The 18752-nt window shown below is 45.1% G+C and overlaps 1 long non-coding RNA gene across 2 annotated transcripts; it reads left to right on the top strand.

Annotated features, from left to right (window-relative positions):
* Positions 1-1996: 1996 nt before the first annotated feature.
* On the top strand, positions 1997-18245 carry LOC112112457. 2 transcript variants are annotated; one of them, XR_002908601.3, is made up of 4 exons: positions 1997-2258; positions 15797-15915; positions 16537-16625; positions 17969-18245. It is a non-coding gene; the product is annotated as an uncharacterized LOC112112457 (long non-coding RNA). The 2 variants fall into 2 exon arrangements; XR_002908600.3 differs by lacking the exon at positions 1997-2258 and adding an exon at positions 15020-15030.
* Positions 18246-18752: the final 507 nt, after the last annotated feature.

Genomic DNA, 18752 nt, shown 5'->3' with positions numbered 1-18752 from the left:
ATGAATTCCAGAAACAAGGAAAGTTTGTTCTCAGAATGAAAAAAAATAATAATCTAGATTTAGAAAGTGAAGGAAAAAATCCAGCAGCTCAACAGAGATGAGTGAGAAAGAGGCTAAGTATTTCTGATATACCAAAGGTTGACTAAGTTTCTCTGTCTCTCTCACATATACTGCAAGAAAATGGCTTTTTTTAATTAGGGAGGAGCATACTGTTATCTTCACACAGATTTACAGGTGTACAGCTATGCTGTGTTGGAAGTGTCACCTTAACTTTGCTTTTCCTTGCTTTATGTTTGTTTGAGTTTGGGGGTTTGTTTTTGTTTGTTTGTTTTTGGTTGGTTTTTGTTTTTCTTTTCTTCTTTTGAGGCTGTAAAGGGTTTTGCATGTGAATTTCACTTGTTTTGGGAAGAACTGGGGGTAGTGAAGGGTGTATGATTGAGGTGCATCTGTAGGAGGGCTTCCTGTATACAGTAAGCTGCTCCACAGGTAGCCCCTCAATCATGGCCCCCTTCATGCTGGAGCTGTGACGCTCATGAGGATCTGAATGGGTTTAAGGTTTTACAGTGTTCCCCTTTCCCCAAAAAACAATCCGGTGGAATGGCCTTCCATCCCAATATTACCACAAACCGACCTATACCTTGGGAGTGTTTGAATGAGCCCTTTGAATTCCAGGTTTCAGAGTAGCAGCCGTGTTAGTCTGTATTCGCAAAAAGAACAGGAGTACTTGTGGCACCTTAGAGACTAACACATTTATTTGAGCATAAGCTTTCGTGGGCTACAGCCCACTTCATTCCATTCTATGCATTCGATGAAGTGGGCTGTAGCCCATGAAAGCTTATGCTCAAATAAATTTGTTAGTCTCTAAAGTGCCACAAGTACTCCTGTTCTTTCTTTGAATTCCAAGGATCCTGCATCTTTTTCTGAATCTGCCATGTTTCCTTCTAACTCCTCTCCACAAGCAGAACCTCCCTACATCCATTCCCCACTCTAAGCTGACCCTTACACAGGATCAGTCATGACACATGGCTTCAGAGGCAGATTAGTAGATGTTACAGTCTTCTGTAGCAAGCTGAGTTGGAAGAGAGAGGTTAGCATGTGAAATCTACCAGGCTTTGTCAGAGAAGCAAAATGGTGCATAGCTTTCCTTCCTTAGTGTAACTCTGGATTGCTAGAAAAAGCCTCAGAATTAAACCTCCCACATTACTGTGAACCCGTTTTCTCTCCGAAAGCACTGGGAGTCATGCTGAAATTATACTTGTGTCCCAGAATTTGCTGCACTTCCATGCATCCTGCCAAAAGGATGTCACGTGTCCTTTAACACACAGCTTCTGAATGCTCTGTCCCTCCTCCCACCCAGATGAAATGCATTCCTTCCTTCCTGAACCGAACCCCCAGCCCTGCTCCATGTGTAGTGTGCAACAAACCCTTTTCTCCCTGACCTGACACGCTGTAGTCAAGTACAAGGAAGCACAAACAGAGCTCAAAAAATGTATACTGTTATTTCTCCTCTGTAGTGAGTGGAGCTGTTATTATAGCCAATTGGAGAAGATACCGCAACCACCTTCTCGAGTCCCACCATACCATTATCTCTGGCGTCTCTGAAGCAGAAACATCAGAGCTCCTAGCCCCCACCTCCCAACCGGGTACAGCTAAGAGTGGCTGCGAGGGGAACCTGTCACGTCCCATCATCCAGTCACTGGGGCTGGGTGCAATCTCCCTTGGCCAGCGGAGTATATACAGAGTTCGCTGTGAAATCCTTCCTCTCTTGTGCGTGTTCAACATCTTTTACTGCGTATTTCATGGTGACTGTTTTGTAGTCTGTGCCCACAGCTGTGTGTGTGAACGAGACCTGTGACTGCTGTATATTGTGGTGCTGTCTCTTTAAAACGTGTCATGCTGCCATGTCCTCTCCTTGCCAGAGAGCTCTCACGTGAGGCAGAGACACTCGGCGGCTGCCTGCTCAGTCTGCAGGAGCCATCTTGTTATGTCTATAGTAAAAAGGTACATGTGTCTGGTCTCACTCTGGCTTCCTGCAGTACTCGGGCTGCAGCGCGCTCACAGAGACAGTGACACTCGCAGCTGCGGCTGTGCAAGCAGCGCTGTCTGGCGTTAGCAGTGACCCCAGGCTGCAGGAAGTAGCTGTTTTTGCCAGGACACAGCGTGTCAGTAAATGGTGCAAACTGCCACACACACAGACAAGAAGCTGCAATGCACAAACCAGCAGAAACCAAACAGGAGGCACAGAGAATAAAGACACAGTGAGTACACAAAAGTGAAGGCAAAATTAAAGCAGTTAAACTAGAAAATAGTATTTAAAAAAAATCCTGAGCAGGGAGGATTGCAAGCCAACCCCACCTTTATCTTTCTTTTGTGATCTTGCTGAAAATTGAAGGAGATGGGAACAAACCTTCCAGATCTGTATGAAAACCTCAGGAGCAGATAAAAAAGAACAGGGCATAAAAGTAGCCATTTTACTGCACATAGTGGGAGAGGAAGCTCTGGAAGTTTATAACATTCTTACAGCAGCCAGCTGAAAATGCTTCAGTTTTGGATGAGATCTTAACAGTGCTTAGAAACTATGGCAACCGTAAGAAAAATGTTGTCTTTTGAACGGTACCAGTTCTGTAGTGGTCTCACCTACACTTAGGGAAGAGCAGATAGACAAGTATGTCATAGAGCTGAGGCAAAAAGCAAGAAATTGAGAGTTTGGAAATACTGAAAATGATATTCTCAGATACAGTACTGTGTTCAGTGTCACTGATAAAGGGCTAAAGGAAAGGTTGTTGAGGAAAGTGGAAACCTGATTTAGGCTTGTAGAAAGGGGGAGGGATAGCTCAGTGGTTTGAGCATTGGCCTGCTAAACCCAGGGTTGTGAGTTCAATCCTTGAGGGGGCCACTTAGGGATTGGGGCAAAATCAGTACTTGGTCCTGCTAGTGAAGGCAGGGGGCTGGACTCGATGACCTTTTAAGGTCCCTTCCAGTTCTAGGAGATACGGTGTCTCCATTTGCGGAGCTTCACAAGCCACAAAGACACAAAATAGAGATCCCGTCTTGGCCACATACTGACAAGTTTGTAGAGGCTGTTATACAAAAGAATACTCAGGGCATCATGGGGAGGGCCCAGCTGCTGGTGAGTCAGAGCAAAGCAGACACACCAACCACTCTCACAAAATTTCTGTACACACTGTGGTATGACAGACAGCCTATGGAAAAACATGTCACAAATGTGGAAAATTAAATCCCTATTCTATTTGCAGAGTTTAATCTTAATATTGGGGTGGAAGCTAAATGTTTTCTAATTCACCGTTTGAGAAAGATAGCAGGTCCCATCCAGATAAAGCAGTCTGATGTTGTGCTTATAGCATATGGTGATTCCAGAATATACTCTTAAGGGGAAGTCACCTTAACAGTGGCAACTGTTAAAGCTAAGGTCAGTCTTCAATTGAAGACTTCATCTTAGTGATGAAGACTTAATCGCTAAGGCATTTACAACACTACTGATAGGCAGAGAAGCTTGCATACAGGTACACCTAATATGTATGTGGGTATGCTGTATACCAAAGCACCCAGCACTAAAGAAGAATTGATTGCACAACACCTGGAATTCTTCAGGGGACTAGGAGAGTTCTGTGGGAAGTATTCCATATATACAGACCCATCAGTCACCATTGTCATGCATGGCTGCAGAACTACACCTTTTGCAGTGACAGAGACTCAGAAATTCACTCAGACAGTTAGAAAAGGAAAGAGTCATAGCCAAAGTGAACTCACCCACTCCATGGGTTAGCAGTTTAATCATAACTGAGACAAAGTATGGGAAGATTAGGATTTGTTTGGATCCCCAATGCCTTAATAAGACTATATTGAGACAGCATTACTCTATCCCCACACCAGTAGATGTCCGTTGCTGACTAGCTGGTAAAAGCATATTCATTATGCTAGATAAGAAAGATGGATATTGGTAAGTCACTTTAGATAATGAGTCATTTGAATTTTGCACTTTTAATACACTCTGGGACAGATACAAGTTTCTCTGTTTACCTTTTGGAATAAGAGATAAGGTGATTCAGTAAAGATAATGCCATAATAAATAGACATGAGGAATGACTAAGAGAACATGCCATTGTGTTATGTCGTGTTCCAGTGGTTTGAGTTGCACCATTTATTTGCATGCACACCAGCTGCCTTAGGTGTTAGGTTTAACTGTATTGAATGGTGGAGCAGTTGGAGCAAATTGGCTGCACTGCCACTGTGGTATGAGGAGAGTTGCACCTGTACTTTGAGGGATCAAGCATTCCTCATTTCAGCATTGAGTTCTGTAGGCTTTGTCAGTAGGGGGTTCCGGGGGGGTGTCTTGCCATGGGGATTGTCAGCAGTCTGGTGGTCTACATGACTAGTCTCCATGCCTTAGTGAGGAGTCAGTGAAGGCAATGGCTCAGAAGGAATCCTCAGGGCAAGGGTGAAGAGGTGGTAACATTTTGCAAATCTGGTGTGGTCAGTATTTGTGTGTAGGTAGCTGCTGTTTGCTAGGACTGATCTAAACTTGAGTTTTGCCTTAGCAAAGAGTAGGTGCTAGACTTTGTCCTACAGTGCTTATGTGCTCTGTTCCCAGAGTGTCTGTAGTATCTGTAAGGGCAGTGTGTTATTGGCATGTTGGAGTATCACTCAAAGAGGGTAGAGTAAAGGTTGCATTGCAGAAATGGTTTGTACCTTCACTTTTTATTTCCTTGTTTTCAGAGGTTTAAGGTTACCCACTTCTCCACATTCTGAAGGGCATTAGGCAGCACTGAGTAAACCTAACTCTCTATTAATGAAGGTTTGGGACAGTTAATTTCCTTGGTATTTTAAAGAAAAAATTTCTTACTACCCCATAGAGTGGTTGCCCTTGCTGAACCCCTGAGGGGAGGTGCAGTTGCCCTGAATTGACACCTGCTACTAGAGGGAGCTGTGGAGACTGTTCTGTTGTTTGAATCCATAAAGAAAAATACACCAAAATTTGAAAATAAACTCTCCCCATTGTGCCAGGCCTGGAAAAAAGGGACTCAGCAGGGGAGGAAGAAGATGATGACACTGGTCAGCACCTCTCACAGGTTTCAAATAAAACAGAGGGAGCCGTGTTTCCATGGTTTAGGGATATCACACCAGCAGGAGCACTATTTCTCTAGTAAGCTGCACTGCAAGAAGTGCGGTAAGAGGGAAAATGTCACCTGGGCTTGCCACAGTGCCCCACAGAACAGCAAAGGATATGCTGAGAGGAAGCCATCAATGACTGCAGATAGGAGCCATGGAACTAGTTATGTGACTAGGAGGAGTTGGGCTCGGAGGCAGATTGTCTCCAGATGAAAGGATATGTGAGCTGTACCATTTCACAGAACTGTATATGGTGGAGAATGAACAGATGTCATCACCCGTATTATGTTAATGTAAAGGTAAAGGATGTGATATTGATAATGGAGAGAGATACAGGAGTGACAATGACCATGATCTCTGAGGGAGTTTACAAAAAAAATGTTATCTGAGGTAAGATTAAAAGAAACTATTGTGCTTTTACAGAATTGCAATAAGGGCAGAGAGGGGTATTAAGCTGTCTCCCTGTCACTGTAACTTATAAAGGTTTCTGTTCACCATTAGAATTAGTTGTAATGGAAGGAAATGGCCCCCCAATAATGGGGAGAGATTGGTTATGCAAGATTAAATTGGATTGTGGTACATCATCTGCCAGACAGAGCGGGGGCATTGAAAGACCAATATAAAGCTGTCATTAGTACAGATACGGGTTTGGTTAAAGACATACACCAGCAAAGCCAAGGCCATTCCTAAATTTCTGAAGGCTACACCTGTGCCATATGCTCTGTGAGAGCCTAAGAAAAAGCAACTGGATGACTTGCAAAAGCAGGGTATAATTTCTCTATGGAGTCCAGTGAAAGAACTGTACCAATTGTGTGTATCCCAAAAGGTGATGGTAGTGTAAGAATTTCTAGGGATTATATAGTCACTATAAACCCCTGGCTGGAGATGGACAAGTATCTACTTCCTAAACCACAAGATTTATTTGCAAAACTGACAGAGGGAATGAAGTTGAATAAACTAGACTTGTCCCAAGCATACCAGCAGATGGCAATGTAGCCAGATGCAAAAAAATTTCTGTCCACAAAAGGGGTATTTAGGTATGAAAGATTACCCTATGGGGTAGCTAGCACACCTGTTCTGTTTCAATGAATAACAGATCAGGCACTGCAGGAGGTAAATAGTGGTGTCTGTTATTTAGATGATTTATTAATAACCGGGAGGACTTCAGAGGAACATTTAAAATATGTAATGGGGACACTAAAGAGATTACAAAAATATATTTTAAAGTTAACAGAGATGAGTGTGCTTTTTTTTCAAAATCAGGTTACTTGTTTGAGGCACTGTGTAGATGCAGAAAAGGTTTACCTATTAAAAGAGAATATAAAATCAGTTGAGAACACTCCAGTGCTATAGACGGTCTCAGAGCTTAGATTGTTTCTGACCGTGTTAAATTATGATGAAAGATTAATTCCAAATTTACCAACATTAATTGCAGAAACTATAAAGTGGGTTTGGACGGAAAAGAAACATAAAACTTTTGAGGTAGTGAAAAGGAAACTAGTTCCAGCCTATTGGTACACTGTAATCCTGAGCTTTCCATAACTAGGGCCCTGAGAAATTCGCAACTATGCAGAAATTGTGGAATTAGCCTAGTACTGCAGTTTTTCCTACAGCAGGGAAGTAAAAGTGGGCACCTGTACGTTCTGGTCTCATGCTCAGGAAAATCTGTAGCCTCACATGAACTTCTGCTTCGACGTAACACTGCCCGTGGATGCCTGCTTCTGTCATTCCGTTGTAGGGGAAATCGCAGCAGTTTGGGGTGATTCAATGTCTGCTTTTATACAAAGGAATGTAGCAGTGACCTTTCACTGATGGCATTCTGTGTATATCCTGTGAAATTTGTTACTTTACCTGTGACAGTGCTGTAATTTAAAAAAAAAAATCAAGATTTTCTCAGGGCTCTACCCATAACCTAAATTTAAATTATTAAATAAATAATAAATAAATAAATGGAGATATCCTATCTCCTAGAACTGGAAGGGACCTTGAAAGGTCATAGAGTCCAGCCCCCTGCCTTCACTAGCAGGACCAAGTACTGATTTTGCCCCAGATCCCTAAGGAGTTTTTTAAGTATATGAGGAACAAAAGAAATCCTAGCTATGGTATAGGCCCATTACTAGATGGAGATAGTAACAGAATATCAGGATTGGAAGGGACCTCAGAAAGTCACCTAGTCCAACCCTCTGCTCAAAGCAGGACTAATCCCCAGACAGATTTTTTTAACCACAGTTCCCTAAATGGCCCCCTCAAGGATTGAGCTCACAACGCTGGGTTTAGTAGGCCAATGCTTAAACCACTGAGCTAGCCCTCCCCCAAAGTACCTAGAGATGCTGGCGAATGAACCCAGGGCCTCGTACATGCAAAGTATGTGCTCTACCACTGAGCTACAGCCCCAGATCTAACCTAACCTGTGACGCCTCTCCTGAAGGAATTGGGCCTGTCATTTCACACATTTGTAAAGATGGGAGTGAAAAATCCATAGCATTTGCTTGCAGAACATTATCAAAGGCTGAAAGATAAGACTCACAAATTAAAAAAGAAGTGTTAGCATCATTTGGGAGGTTATTAAATTCCATGAATGCCTGTTTGGGAAACAGTTTACCTTAATCACTGATATAGAATCATAGGGTTAGAAGGGACCGCAAGGGTCATCTAGTCTAACCCCCTACTAAGATTCAGGATTTGTTGTTTCTAAACCATCCAAGACAGATGCTGTCCAGCTTCCTTTTGAAAACCTCCAGCGGAGAAGCTTCCACAACCTCCTGAGGCAGTCTGTTCCATCGCCGTATCGTTATTATCGTTAGGAAGTATAATCCACTGGTAAAAATACTGGGCCCAAAGGTGTTCCACCCTGCCCCAGCCTGGAGCCCCCTCCCACACTCCAAACCCCTCTGCCCCAATCCCCAGCCTAGAGCCTCCTCCTGCACCCCAAACCCCCCATCTCCAGCCCCACCCCAGAGCTTGCACCCCCAGCCGGATCTCTCACCGCCTCTCGCACCCCAACCCCCTGCCCCAGCCCGGTGAAAATGAGTGAGTAAGCGAGGGTGGGGGAGAGTGAGTGACGGAGGGAGGGGGGAATGGAGTGAGTGGGGGGCAGGACCTCAGAGAAGGGGCAGGGTAAAGGTGTTCGGTATTGTGTGATTAGAAAGTTGGCAACCCTAGTCTTTTGTAAGGCAGTAATGACGTTTCTATGAGAAGCAGGGAATGAGGAGGGAAAGTTGTCTGAAGCTTGAGTCCAGCAGAACTAGCCTTATCTGGATTTTAGCTTTTAGTCCATATTGTGTTACAGCCTATATTGGTTTCCTGACAGCCCCTCCTCCAGGTTTTTCTGTTTAGGGTAGAGAGTATTTGTATGAAATTACAAGGGGGGATGAAGTGGGAAGAAGGTGCGGTAACGCAGGTATTGGGATCAGAGACACATCTGGTAAAAGGGGGGGGATAATGAAGAGGCATATAGATAAACTGTTACCAGATAAAGGCTCGGTACAATTACAAGATGTGGTTCCTGAAGCTGATTTAAACAGAGTCTGAATGAGCTCTTCACTGACATCTAGTGATGAGCTGGGGGAAGAGACTTCAGGAACCAACCTTGTTTGCATAGACACGCCTATTGTGCCAAGATGTGCAGCGTGTTGGAGTGGCTTTGCCCAAATGACCACTTTTGGCTGGTGTAGGATTGCAGGTTACTGTGGTGTTGGGTGCAGGGGTGAGGAAAGGTTGTTGTCCTTGTTGTGTGAGTGGGGGCATCAGAACTGTGCTTGGCCTGCCCTGATTGAGAGGGGTCACCCTCAACTAAAGTGCATTCACTATACAGGTGGCAGGTGTGCCAAAAGCTAGTGGAGAGGGGATATAGACACTCTGCTGTGCCTAAGGAGTCCCCTTTTACTCTCTTCTGTTTAATAACTAAGCTGATCGTACTCACTTGGGAGTCTTTTGTTTTGTTACAGATCACTAGAGCTAAAGTTGCTGATACCCAGGTGTATGTGCTAAACTTAGACCTGCTGTGGGGCAGTATCTCCAGTGCAAGAGACTGACCAGTCTGCTTTAGTACCAAGGCTGCTCTTCTAACTGCTGAAATCACTGAGAGCGGTGTTAAGTGATGGGACATCAAGGCATTGCACAGGTTGCAGTAAAGTAGCACAGTGGTGGCGTGAACAATGATGCAGGCAGAGGCCAGTGGCCTAGTGACTGACAATGAAGCAGCCAGCGGCACGGTGAACAATGAAGCAGTGACAGCGGCATGTGTGAACTGAACTGTTTAGACATTTTATTTTGAAAATGTAGTTTCGCATTGACATTTTGTTTAGAAAATGTCACCATTTCATTTTGACATTTCATTTTAAGTTTTTCATTTCATAGAGAAAAAACAAAACTTCTGGTTCACTTTGAAAGTAATTTTTTCCCCCAGATTTTCAGTTTGGTCACTGAACCAAAATATAAATAATTGACTCAGCTCTATACTCCAGTGCTCTGTCCAGTCTGAGTTATAAATGGCTCATGCTGTTCGGGCTTTATTCAGGTTACACCACTGTTGCACTTAGGCTTTGGCTACACTGGCGCTGTACAGCGCTGCAACTTGCTGCGTTCAGGGGTGTGAAAAAACACCCCCCTGAGCGCAGCGAGTACAGCGCTGTAAAGCGCCAGTGTAATCACTGCCTGCAGTGCTGCACGCTCGCTCGCAGCGCTGCAAACTAATCCCCTCGGAGAGGTGGAGTACATACAGCGCTGCAACGCTGTGAAGTCCCGAGTGTAGCCAAGCCCTTTGTAGAGGAAGAAGCAATGATCGTGTATCTCTCATGGATATAACCACTCAGCCACTCCCATCCCTGTTAAATTCCCAGTCACCACCCAGCACTTACTCCTATAAAATACTTTACCCAGATCCTTAAAGGTGCCTAAATACCCTTGTGGACCTTGGCCCTTGCAACTTCTTGACATTTAACCCCGACATTGCTATCCCACTGAATTTGTCCCTGTAGATACCCCCAAGTCATTGTGTGACTTTTAGCCTGTAAATACCCAGCTAATCTACAGCTTCTGAAACTGTAAATACCCAGCCACTCAAAAAAGAAAAAAATACCCTTTATATATCTTGCTCCACCATGTCTTATCCTGTAATCAGGACATTTTTGCTCTGCCGGTCCCCAGCCATTCCCAGTTGCTTCCTTGCTAAGGTGTACACATACATGTGGCCAGATCAAGGCCAGGACACTAGGTTATCTCTGAGAACTGTCATGGGGTGTTTATTTTGCTCTGGTGAGGCCATGAGAGAGTACAGGACAAGGTTGAGCTTAACCCCTCTGGCCTAGCACAAGACCTTGCACACAGCAGGAACTGCACACAGGGATACTACCTATGCTGAAATCTGCTTAGCTGGGGACAAATAAAGCTAGGGTTTAAGGTAGACCCCAAGATGACGACTCCTGAGGAGACCCAGTGCTTGGTAAATGTGACAAACATGGTCAGTAGGGGACCTTGCAGGCTCCAATCATGGAGCAGTGAGGGGGTTGGCATCAGAAGAATGGGCATGCCTGACCCCGGCCTGCTAAGCTATGGGCAAATGTTCCTCTCAGCCAGTTCTTCTAGTCCCCTCCCGCACCATAACGCCACTTGCTGTGCGTGTAATCTGCAGGTTACTATTGCCCCCCATAGGGAGCACCAAGGCCAGGGTAGACCAGAACACCATGTTTAGCATTTCATGAAGTCACATCTGCTTGTGTCTCCCCCCGCCCCCCCTTTGTGCTGAGCAGCCTGAATGCATCAAAAAGGAGATGACCCAGAGCTCCCTCCTCTGCACAAAAGGTAAGGGCATCTCTCCAAATTCTGTACTGCTGAGACTAGAACCAGCAGGGAGGGCAGCAAAGGGAGGGAATCTACAGTGTCTCCCTCAGTTCCCAGCTAACATGATATGCTCAGAATACCCCCACGTAAAACAAACCCTTGGTGTGAACTGGTAGCTAGGACTCTCGCAAAACACTGTGAATGCCTGTTATATTGCACTGCCCCTAATATTACATCCACACTAAGGACCAAGGACAGCCAAAACTCCATCAAAATCCACTCCAGCAAATCCTTCAAAAGGAGCTTGCAAGTGGACAGCAAAAACCGCCTGCTGCTTCAGCAGACTGCCCTGCCTGATGTTCCCTGTATGTGAATGGCAATGGCTGTGTCTATGGGCATGGCAACACTGGAAACTTCAAAGTGCTGCTGCGGGAACGCTCCTGGGGCAGCGCTTTGAAGTGCGAGTGTGGTTGCGCGCGAGCGCTGGGAGAGAGCTCTCCCAGTAATCCACCTCCACATGCTCCCAGCACTTAGAATCATAGAATATGAGGGTTGGAAGGGACCTCAGGAGGTCATCTAGTCCAACCCCCTGCTCAAAGCAGGACCAATCCCCATACAGATTTTTGTCCCAGATCCCTAAATGGCCCCCTCAAGGATTGAGCTCACAACCCTGGGTTTAGCAGGCCAATGCTCAAACCACTGAGCTATCCCTCCCCCTGGAGGGATAGCTGTTTACACTAGCCCTTTAAAGCGCTCTGACTTGCTGCGCTCAGGGAGGTGATTTTTCACACCCCTGAGCCAGCAAGTTAGAGCGCTATAACATGTAAGTGTAGTCAAACCCTATGTGCAGCTCAAAGATCCCCAGCCCACTGCCCCTCACTATGGGGCAGCTCCACTCAGTAAGGAACCATTCTTGAGTTTGCCTCTTTTTTGTTCTTTGGTACATGCATTCTTTCTTTGTTTCTTTTGTTCTTTGTTTCATTGTTTCTTAGGCTTTTTGTTTCATTCTTTATTCATTCTTTCTTTCATGTATCCTGTTCCTGTGTTTCCTTCACTGTTTTGAAGGAACTCTTTTTCTTAAGCCTCTTCAGATCAATTCTGCACTCAGAAGAGTAGATTTATTTTTTTAGCTTTAGAATCTCCGAGTGGTACATGAGGCAACCCATTTTTCCCACTGCTGTCTGTCCAGAGCAAATGAGTCACTCCATTGTAAGTTGTCTCCATGATGGCAGCATCATTTTCAATCATCCTGCTCAGAGAAGTAGATTCATTTCCAAGTGAAATTTATGCCAATTACATCCTATTGCGCTCTTTTTGGTTTTCCTCTTTCCCAGGCAGTGAGGTTTCTGGGGGACATTAACTGCAATGGATTGTGTCTCCATTGCAGATACAGTCATCTGCCAGGAGGAGTCTCTGTGCTGTAGTATGAGTCAAAATTGAATCTGGATCTGAACTTAATGTGGAAAAGAGAGGATAGAGGCAGATCTGTCCGAAAGGTGTTTGAGAAATGCCACAGTGTTAAAGGCAGGATGGGAGTGATTGGGGTTTTATTGTCAGGATTATTTTCCCTTTGTTATAGACAATCCTGAGATACGAGATTCTCGTGCCCAAAAAGACATCTGGGTTCAATCTCTCTCTGCCGACAGTGAATGCTTCCTGCACAGCAGCCTTGCAGCAAAGTTTGATCTGCTCCTTTCAGACAAGTCACTTCCCACCATTGCCCCAGCTCCCTGAATGACAAGAACCAGCCAACTGGGAAACGGGGGAGAGGAGGGTTTAAAACAGGATTACCGATTATAAATATTGTTACAAATCTGGGGCACCCAAGGACTTCCCTGTTGTCACTCTGCTGAACTGCATGGCCCCTCAGGGCAGCACTATGACTGTGTGCATAGGACTTGGCTTCTCCTACCCCAAAAATCTGGGCCTCAATGACTGGAGTAAAAGGAGATTCTCCACTAGATGTTAGCAGTATAGAGCCTGTGATACACAACTAAGCATTTCTGATTCATCCAACAATGCCCTGCAGTGCATATATATACTAAATAGCTGGGTACAGTGTTAGTGCTGTTTTATAATGGGGATGATTCACCTTTACTCCCTGCACCCCTTTAGCCCTCCTTGGGCTCAGTCGTTAAGTAGTCCCAGCCCTGGTATGGGGCCATATCCCCAGCGCTTCGTCCCTGGAGACACGACCTTCCTACAGCCGGGCTCAGTCCCAGCATCCAGCCAGGAGCTCCTTCTTTGCTCCCCCGGTCCCTCCTAGCAAATTGTCTTTGGCTCAGTCCTAGCAGCCAGCCAGGAGCCTCTTACTGCCCCAGTTCCTGCCCTCACTTAGCTGTCTGTGCGCCTGCTGCTCTTCAGCCAGGCACACAGTCCTTTCTTTTCCAGCTCCAAACAGCAACTAACTGCTGATCTGTTCTGCAGCTCCTTTTATATGGCCCTCCCGGCCCCTGATTGGCTGTTCTAGCAGCTCCTCTAATTGGTTGCTTCCGCGCAACCACTCTAAGCCGCTTGGAGGATCTCTCCACAGCTCCTTTCCTGGGATGGGTGTGGCAAACCCTGAGGCCTCCAGCAGGGGGCCTTTGGGCCTAGTCCAACCCATCACAAGCCCCCAGATAACAAAGTCCAATAATTTTGGATCATGTCCCTGTACTATGGTCCTAGTGAAACACTTGGAACATTAGCTCCCTCACCCTGCATGGAACTTGCTGTGCTTCATGGCAAAACCCTTTCTGTCTCTAGGTGTTTATAGAGCACCAGCACCATAGAAACCAGGTACTGTATTAAGAGGCCTCCACTCAAGCCCTGTCCCTCCAGGGGGCCCTTCGCTACCCTCTCTCTCTCTCTTCCATGTCATTAAGTTATCACAGTGCAACAGGTAAATCAGAAAGATCTTCACAGGCTATTTGTGCTCTGGAGCAGAACGTTTCCTCCTCATTCGTGGTCCAGACTGATCCAGTCTCTCTCATTTCAGTTATGCCAGGACGTGCAATAGCTCCAGCATGGCCATTGTTGATGGCAAGATGCTCTCAGGCTTCATCCCTTCAGATCATCCTGGTAGAAGGTAAAGGATGGGAGTGACGTGAATAAACCACCCCAGGGGCAGAGGGGGTTACAGGCTGTTATACCCTGGGCTGGATAAAAGGAAAGGACCAGGCCAGCCAACCAGCGTTCTGAGCCATGAGGGCATTCACTGGAGTCCACTTGGCTCAGGACACATTGCCATCCCCTTCATTCCATACAACCAGTAACCCACTTAGGGGACACACACACACACAACCAAGAGACAGATTTTATAGGTATCTAGGTATTAAAATACATTTGAAAATTTGCCTCCAGTGATTATTTTGCAGTTCCCACTTTAACCACTAGATGCCACTGTTGTTTCACAGGAATAGAAGTGGTGAAACATAATATCAGGGTTGGAAGGGACCTCAGGAGGTCATCTAGTCCAACCCCCTGCTCGAAGCAGGACCAACCCCAACTAAATCATTCCAGCCAGGGCTTTGTCAAGCCTGACCTTAAAAACCTCTAAGGAAGGAGATTCCACCACCTCCATAGGTAACCCACTCCAGTGCCATTCACATGGGCATTTCTGCAGGATCTGGGATGCCTCTTATATTTAATGCTTGTTAATAATGGATCCTCTTTCCCATTTCCTTGTTTAAAGCTTTAGGATGATTGTGTGATGATGCAGGTGGAAACCAAGAACAGCTGTGTCCCCTTCTACATGGAGAACATAAATTCAGAGAGAGATTTTTCCCTCTGGTGTTATATATGTCTACAAGCTTTAAACTGATGCCTTTTGAAAATTTTTAGTTTCAGGGCCAAAAATCTTAACAAGACAACTGTAAAGAAACTGATCAGATGAACAGGGACTCTCTGGGCTCTCACCTCTGCCGTGCAAGATGAGAGCCCTATGTATTTGGAATCCACGTCAGTAGGTCTTTGGTGAAGAGAAATTGATATTAAAAGAAAACATCTAATGCTATCCACTGTCCTCCCATTCCCAGGTCTCTCAGAAGAATATCAGTTTATCTTTCTCAGCTGAGCAAGAACTTCCTGTGTCCAACATCAAACCAGCTTCAGTCCTGATCTACAGTTACTATAAAAGAGGTAGGAGGCCTGGCTGAGATCCTTGTCTATTTCCACTAAACTGGGTGATGTTTATTTGCACTTTGCTGCTGGTACCTTACCACAATTGACAAAGGGCCACAACCAGCCTGTGTGTTGGATGTTAGCCCCATGTCCCTCCCAGGTGCGGCCAGTGGACTCACTGGAACTCACCAGACACTGTGTGGTATGTTGTAGCTCTGCCTTGGGAAGGGATCAATCCAAAATGGGGAGATTTCAAGAGAGTTTCATCAAATATTTAGTGACTTACTGAACATGTCAGATTCTGCCCATGAGTTTATAGATCAGCTGTGAAGACAGGTCATTCTGAAACAAGGGAGGCTGTGAGCCAGGGGAACTCTTGGTGCCAACTGGTGGAAGACACAGGGATGCATAAGTGTTACAGGGATCCCCCTGGGCCTGGTATTTACATAGTACTTTGTCAGAGTCTGATGCAAGATCTCTACTGAAATCTTGTATCACACTGGCCATCATAATCATTGCAAAATGTATGTGTGGTTAATATGTAAGGAGCTATGTATATATAATGAAAATTATGTTTTAAGTTCTGTGAGTTGGGTGCACCTACCAGCAGTGGATAAGCAAGTTTCTTTCAGCCAGAAAATATTTATCTATTGGTCTGTCTACATTTAAATTGAGTATTGTATACTTCAGAATGAACACCTATTTACAGTCTGAGCAAAATGCTAATCAAGTGATTGCAAAGTCTCTAGTGAAGACAATGGATTTTTTTTTTTTTAAACTACAGCTGTAGGGACAGAAACAAACTCTGCATCTTTCCACCGAGGAGGCAAGAGGTCAGCATACTTGTATCATGAATGGAAAATCACAGCCTAGGTTGGCTGTAATACACTGGAAGGATTTGGGGTGAGTTTTTGCTCTATCTGACATGATAAGTAAAGTATAGGCTCTAGAATGCATGTTACGATTTTATTTAATATGTAACACTTTGTTTCCAAAATTTCTGCTTTTTATCACTTAAACAAAGAGCAGAAATTAAAAAAAAAAAACTTTCTCTGTAAACAAATCTAAGTGCTGTGTGTAAAGCAGAGCTGTGTTCTACGGTGTAACTGATCCGCTGTGCTGTACTGCTCATTGGGAACGGCAGATTTGGAGAAGCTGACAGTGTCCAGTGGATCAGGGGCTTAGCATTGCAGGTGGATGCTTGGATGGCTCAAGGGTTGGAGTGTATCTCTCATTAACCAATAAAGAGAGCAGGGCCTGGAAGGTAGTGCTTGTCTTGCCAGGGGCTGGTGGTGTTGGGGAACTGACCCACAGCAGGTGCAGATAAGGCTTCCTCATGCTCAGGGTGGGGGGGTAGCGAGGTCCCTCACATCCATGGATACCTCTGGGAAGCATCACACAGCCTTCAACTTCTCAAAGGTGTTTGTGAGTTGGGAATACTCTGTAATTGGGGCAGGGGACATTTATGTGGCGGTTATAGCAGTGGTTTGATAGAATGTGACATTTGGGTTTTTTCTTTTCCAGGCAAACACGTCTTGCTGAGTGCAGCACAGCCTGTGGTCAGACATCTCACCCGGAAAGCAGCTGCAGGTCTGCAGCGATTAGAGCAACATGTGAGTGATACTCTACATAGAGAGAGATAAGAGTGGGGAGAGGGGAAGGTGGGGGGAGGAGAGAGTCGGTGGCATGCAGAGATGTAGTTAAATGAAAGGAAGAGCTGTTCCAAATCCAAAATGCTCTGAGACAGTTTGTAAGGTATTTGGAAATGAGCCCATGTCACTGGAAAAATATACAGGATTTTGCAGATGTTGGGCTTGGAAATGAATCCCTTTTTACAGTGAAAATAAACCTATTCCTGAGCAGAAAATGGGCCCATCAGGTGGGATTTTCAAAAGCAACTAAATGACTTCGGAGCACACGTGCTATTGAAAGTCAGTGGGCAGTGTACTGCTGAGGCACTTTTGAAAATCCCACACATCAGCTGAAGGTGACTCTAGGATCGGAACTCTTGCATATTCAGGATTTGAAATGTCTCACGGTGCTGATCCTGTAACAGCCACTTCAGGGAGCTTCATGGAAAAGTGAAACATGCAGGGCATGAAATTGTCTAAAACACGGTGAAAATCTCTGTGCTGAATTCTACAGCTGCAGTTTCATGCAGCTGCAGTGGTTTATAGAGCAAGAAACAAAAGGAAGTGGGATTAAGTGTGGATTTTTTCCCTCCTGGCACAACTAGAATTCCCATTAAAGCCAATGGGGCAGATTCTGATCTCTCTCGCTCCAGCATAAATCAAGAGTAACTCCCATGAAGTCCACAGAGTTACAGTAGTGAAGGAGAGCACATAGGTGGGGATGTAGGATTGCTCTGCGTGGGCCCAAACAGGCTGATGTTTCATGTAATTAATAGAACCCCCCTTTCAGGACTAGCCTGTTTAGCGGTACAGAGTGACATTTTCTGGGGAGAAAATTGGGCTCTTTTTGGTGCAGACTCCCCCTTTTCATTGCTATGACAGAGTGCTGAGGTCTGACCGGAGGGACCCTCATGGCTTTAGCCTCAATTAGTTCCCCCAGGGACAGCTGCTAGTGCAATTAGCCAATCAGAAGGAGAGGCTGGGGAGGTAAGAAACAAATTAGACCTCAGCTGGCTAACCTGATAAGACAGGAAGGAAGTGCTACAAGGAAAGGATGACTTGGCTAGCTGAGTCCAGACTGAAAGAGTTCCCAAGACAAGGAAATCTCTTTCTCCTAGGGCCCTGGTAAACATGGATTGAAAGATGTAGGATTAAAAACTGTGATGTTGCCCTGTACTAGTGTTGGTGGAAGGGTTTGGAATAAAATACAGACTGAACGCTAAAAGAAAGTGGGTCTGAGCAGTTTCTGGAGCATCAGAGGATGGACAGAGCATCACCCTGTTACAGTCACTCATGGTTTTTACTCTGTTTTTTCTTCTTCACAGGACAAATGTGGAATGTGAACTGAGAAAAGAAGCCAGACAGCTTATTTCCCTCTAACTATAGACTGTTAGTAAACGTTACACTTACAATCTGACTGACTGCACGCTGTGACTGTGTAGTAGGTAACTTGGCTAGATTCAACCCTAGTGTGTATATCCCCTCCATGAACTCCCTCCAGATCTATAAGACCACACATGACCCTGGTTCCACACTCAGACTGAGAACAGTAGTTGGTCAAAGCATGTAACATTCCCCATAATAAACTTCTCAAATTCCACATGCCTGGGTCCTGGTTATCTTGTTCTCTCTGCACACTTTAGTGGCATGAAACTGAAGAACACTTATTGCTAGTAAACTCAATATTATTGCACTACAAAAGGGAAATGCTAACTTATGAACACCCCAGCTGACCAATTCCAAAATTTCAGGGAATGTTCTAGGCATCAGTGGGCAGAACCTTGCAGATTTTGAAGAAACATGGATAACTGGAAAAGCCTGATTTCTACTGGTGCATGTGTAATTTAAAGTCAAGCCTAAAGCATGCCCATTTGCTGCAGGCAGAGAAATCTCTGGTGCCCCCTGCTGCTGCCTACACAAATCACAGGCAGCTGTTTAATATGCTGCTGTCTCTCCATTAGGTGGATTGCTAGGCCTATGTAAGCAATGATGTGTGCAATTTTTAGTTAGAGCGAGAGGCAATCCCAAAAAGACAGTAACAAAAGGGCAATGGAGTTGTGCATGACTCTTGGGTGAACCATCAGGAATATTGTGGGCAAGGCAAAGTAT

This window comes from Terrapene carolina, unplaced genomic scaffold (genome assembly GCF_002925995.2).
Source record: "Terrapene carolina triunguis isolate 2854851 unplaced genomic scaffold, T_m_triunguis-2.0 Scaffold670, whole genome shotgun sequence".
NCBI lineage: Eukaryota > Metazoa > Chordata > Testudines > Emydidae > Terrapene > Terrapene triunguis.
This window is presented reverse-complemented; position numbering and strand designations above follow the sequence as displayed.